The following is a 5,420-nucleotide window of genomic DNA, read 5'->3' as shown; positions in this document are numbered from 1 at the left end:
TCTTTTTTTTTTTTTTGAGAGGTTTTTGCTATAGAGCACACATGCTCACTGGAGATACAGAGAGACAAAAGGTGAGAAATCACCCATGGGGGGACAGCCACCTCCAATCCCTTCTCCTCTCGGGATCTTGGGCACACACCCAGCGTGAGTTTAAGCCACCGAGTCTGGTACTCGAACCGCGGTCAACTACATGAGAGTTCAACAACATAGCCATTACACTAACTGCAGTCCCATGACAATATGTTTTTTAAACGATTTTTAAAAATTATTAATATTTTTTCAATTTGCTATTGGGCATGTGTGCTCACCAGGGAGAGGGAGGGTGGCCGCAGGTGTCATGGTGGTTAAGGCACTGGGCTCTCACAGTGTCAACTGTGGTTCGGGTCCCAGACCTGGCGGCTTACTTTCTCACTTTCCCTCTCTCTTTCTTAGTCTTTCCTTCTCTGGTCTAATTAAGAAAGAAAAAAAGAAGAAAGAAAAAAAAAAGAAAGAAGAAAGAAAGAAAGAAAGAAAGAAAGAAAGAAAGAAAGAAAGAAAGAAAGAAAGAAAGAAAGAAAGAAAGAAAGAAAGAAAAGAGAGAGAGAGAAAGAGAGAGGAAGAGAGAGAAAGAAAGGAAAAGAAGAAAAGAGAGAAAGAGAAAGAAAGAAAGTTAAATAATTCTTAAAAAGAGAGAGAGGGAGGGAAAGGGAAAGTGAGAAAGCAAGATACCAGGTCCAGGACTCAAACCATGGTTGGTCACGTGGGAGTCTAGCATCTCAACTACCAGGCTACCCACCAGCCTCGATAATACAGTTTTTAGTGTCTAAATAAATTGTGACTTTTCCCTTCTCCCCAGCAAACGTTAGATTCTAGAAATAAACTTCTAGGAACTCTTACCTGGCCATCAGAGAACTTCAAATTAAGATCACAAAGAGCTAATTATATAAATACGGTTATTGGTTTTTTGCCATAGGGTGTGTGGGCTCACTGCGGAGAGCCAGAGAATTCACAGCCTGGGGGGTGGCCACACCACAATGCCTTCTGCTCCATTCCCCTGGACTTTTGATGACACACACCGCACCTGGTGTTTTTGTTGCTGTTTTCAAGGCCCCAGATCTGAGGATGGAACCACACAGTTGACCATGTGGGACCCACCTGCCTCAACCACCATGCTCCCAGGTGCCAGGCCCGAGCAACTGGAAGAATGCTGCTCTTCTCTTCTCTGAGTGGGCAAGATTAGATGGCCGTGAGACAGCCGAATGTGGGTGCACACGGCCGCCGGCTGCAGGGACGGCGTCTGAGGGCACTTTAGGTGGCATCCCGGTGAGTTAGGCCTTGGGAGCAGATGGGGCACCAAGGGCGTAAGTGCAGACTGCCAGGCAGCAGCAGGAGCTCGGCAGTGCTCAGCTTCGGGATTCAGCAGCGGGGGACGTGCCAGGAGCCTGTGGTAGAGACTGCGCAGGACTGGGCCCTGTGGCCGGAGGGGACCTGGAGAGCGAGCAAGGAGCTTTCCAGAGGGAGCGACAGGCTCTGCCGGGCGGTAAGACGGGGTGGGGCTGACAGACTCCATGATCGGATGCCATGCGAATGCCAGTGCAGCCAGCTCTAGAGACGGGGAGGGAAGTGGCAGAGGCGCCCAGGAGGCACTTGGGAACCACGGTGCCTGGAGAGCAGAGAGGCGAGGCAGTCTCTCCTGCTGTTGCGGGTGGTTTGTTTTCAAATATGAGACATAGTGAATAAATTTGGAAAAGGTGTCCACAGTGGAGAAGAAGAGTCGGAGTGGAGATTCCGAACACAGAGGGATAAAAGGATAAATGACAGGGACTCTGGGCGCTCACCAGGACAGTGACCACCGATCCAAGGGCATGGCAGAACCATCTCGGGGACCGGCGGGGCAAGGAGCCAGCGAACCAAACAAATCTCTTCCCTGCTCTAGCCCTCACTCTGCAGAGCCAGTGCCGCATCGCACATTCACAGATTCCTCAACTCTGTGGCCAAGTCTCACACGTTTATATACAGATAGCTATAATATGTATATATCCTGTATGTTATGATAATAGCGTTAGAGTATACACGTATTATAGTGTTATGTATAGTGTTATACATATGTATCAGATATGTTATATGATATATATGTGTGTACATTCTACGTGGTGTTATATGTACAAATAATATAAATTCATTTTTAAGGAATTGTTCAATTTTATTTATCGTTATTATTATTTTTTTTTGAGAGATTTTCACTGTAGCGCGCGTGCGCTCGCCAGACAGACAGAGAGAGACATAGAGACAGAAAGCGAGAAATCACCCCCCAGGGGGAATGGTCATGCCGCAATCCCTTCTCCTCCATTCTCCTCTCGGGATCTTGGGCACGCACGCACACGCGCCCGGCATGAGTTTTAAGCCACCGGGTCCGGGACACAAACCGTGGTCGACTACGTGGGAGTCCAGCGACATAGCCATTACGCTAACTGCTGGTTCCCCATTATTCTTGTTTTTAAAATTTGCTACAAGGCACGTGCACTCACCAGAGAGACAGAGAGAAAGTGAGAGGGAAAGTGAGAAAGCAAGCTGCCAGGTCCAGGGCTCAGCCCAAGTCATCCATGTGGGAGTCCAGCACCCCAACCACCACACCACCTGTTGGTCCCTATTAATCCCTTTTATATTACAATTATATTTGTATTTTATAGTGTTGCATACGTATTCCAATTATGTATACGTATTCCGATTCAAGGTAGTAGGCTCTCACACATTCATATTTACAGCATCGTATTGCGTGTGTGTACCAGGTGTCTACACATGATCCCTGTCACTCCCGTGCGCCGCTGGCCCTCCCAGGAGCACTGGAAAGAACAAACGGATCGGTGCTCACGGATCGCTGAGCTCACTGCAGCGTTCTGTCTGAGCGCCCGGGTGCCCAGGTGAACGTGTTCACGAGATTGTGCATTGTGAGAGACACTCCCTGGTAACACCTGGGCCGTAATCAGAGCGTTCCGCTTCTCCAGAGACCTGGAGGCCGGGGAGGGCTTCTCCTCCCAGATGCGGCCAATTACCAGAGCCGGGACACGGTATCTGCTGAACGCTGCACTCAGCGCTCGGCGTGGACGCTCAGGGAGAGGAGTGGGTGTCCTGGGACAGAGGGCCACAGAGCTGAGACAATGGCCTTGCTGTGCGCCCGTCCAGTGGGCCTGAGACACTTTCTGGAGACATTTTTGTTGGGTTACTACACACCCACAAATGCTACTTAAAAAAAGAAAGTAAACGAAACTTGACAATCCGAGGGCCATTTAGAAAGGCATTTAAAAACTACCAGATACACAGATGTGTCTCTTACTTCATGCCACAGACTGTGAATTGTTCTCCCAGCCTCCAGCCTCTCCTACGCCAACCCGTTCTGCACAGCATAGCAGGATTAAGCTCTTCCAGCAGTCTGATTCTGTCGCTTCCCTGCCCAAGAATTCCCAGCGGCTCCTTTAAAATAGCCAAGCACCGAAGACCCTTCATTCTGGAACCTCGTTCCTTCTTCCAGCCCATCTCCCCTGTCTCCCTTGGACTAAACTGAAGCTTCTCTCTCCTGAGAGTTCTCTCTTTTTCCTTTTTTAGAATTATTTAATTTAATTTATTATTATATGAATTTGCTGTGGGGCCCATGTACTCAAAGACACAGAAAGAGAGAAAGTGAGAAAGCAAGTCACCAGGTGTGGGACTCGAATTGCAGGGCCATGTGGAAGTCCAGCACCTTAACCACCACGCCTCCTGCAGGCCCTGGGAGCTCTCTTCTTTATCTCTCTTGCTCTCTTCCCCCTCTTCTTATCTTTCCCTCTTAGTTTAGATATTATTTCTTCTGGGAAGCCTTCCCTGATACCCCATGAGCCGCTGGTGCCTCGGCAAGAGGTTCCACACACCTTGAACTTCTGCCTGTCACAGAAAGAATGGTCCTGTAACGCAGTTGCTTGTCTGATTGTCTTCCTCCCCGCTGGACAATAGCTCTGGCAGGTCAGAGGCCCCGTCTTCCCATGTTAACTCCAGGGCCCGGAGAGCGCTTACGAAAGTAAGCAAGAGGAACAAGAGGACTGAGTGTCCTTTGGCTCCAACGTTTCACTCCTGCTTTTCTTCCCCCACTTGGCCTGTCTCTGTCACAATTCCGATCAATCAAATTTATACCCAAACCACACACACGTCGGTCTATGATAAAGTAACACCGCGGTGAAGCCAGGAGAGGATGGTCTTCTCAACACACGGTGCTGGGTCAACTGGGTATCTACAGGGAGAAAAGGAATTTCTTTTCTTTTCTTTTCTTTTTGCTTTAGGGTATCTCTCACAAAAGAGACAGACACACATACACACACACACACACAGAGAGAGAGAGAGAGAAAGTGAGAAATCACCTCCTAAGGAAATGGCCACACCACAGTCCCTTCTCCTCCATTCTCCTTTTGGGATCTTGGGCACGCACATGCATGGGCCCAGCGTGACTTCTAAGCCACCAACTCCAGAACATGAACCATGCACTTGGCCATGTGGGATCCAGCGCCTTACCCTCCACTTCACTTGTTGGCCCTCCAAAAAAGGAATCTTGACCCTACCTCACAGACATACCAAGATCAATTCCAGATGGGTTGAATGTCCAGCTACAAAAAGTAAAGCAATGTGACATTTGGAAGAAAACTCTTTATATCCTCTGGGTAAACAGATTTTTTTTTTTTGAGAGGTTTTTGCTATAGGGTGCATGTGCTCGTCAGAAAGACAGAGACAGAAAGCGAGAAATCACCCCCCATGTTGCAATCCCTTCTCTTCCATTGTCCTCTCGGAATCTTGGGCATGCACACACACGTGCCCAGTGTGAGTTTAAGCCACCAGGTCCAGGACTTGAACTGCAGTGGACTACATGGGAGTCCAGCAACATAGCCATAATGCTAACTGCTGGCCCTGGTTAATTTCTTTATTGGGGAGAGTTTTTTTTTTTCCCCCCCATAGGTCGCATGCGCTTGCCAGACAGAGAGAGACAGAGAGACAGAAAGTGAGAAATCACCACCCGGGGGGGGGATAGCCACGCCGCAATCCCTTCTCCTCCATTCTCCTCTCGGGATCTTGGGTATGCATGCACACGCGCCCGGTGTGAGTTTTAAGCCACCGGGTCCAGGATGCGAACTGCGGTCGACTACGTGGGAATCCAGCGACATAGCCATTATGCTAACTGGTGGTCCTGGTTAATAGATTTCTTAAGCAAGATACACACAGCACTAATCTTGAAGATAAACACTGATCAATTAACATTCTGATTAAAAACTTGTTTTCATTAAAAGAAACTAAGAGTTTTTATTTATTTATTTATTTTAAAGAGAGTTTTGCTATAGGCGCATGTGCTTGCTGGAGAGACAGAAAGACAGAAAGTGAGAAATCACCCCCCCGGGGGGCTGGCCATGCCACAATCCTTTCTC

The sequence above is a fragment of the Tupaia chinensis genome, unplaced genomic scaffold (genome assembly GCF_000334495.1).
Source record: "Tupaia chinensis unplaced genomic scaffold, TupChi_1.0 Scaffold000628_1, whole genome shotgun sequence".
NCBI classification, from domain to species: Eukaryota; Metazoa; Chordata; class Mammalia; order Scandentia; family Tupaiidae; genus Tupaia; species Tupaia belangeri.
The sequence above is the reverse complement of the archived record's forward strand: the minus strand, read 5'-3'. Positions refer to the sequence as shown.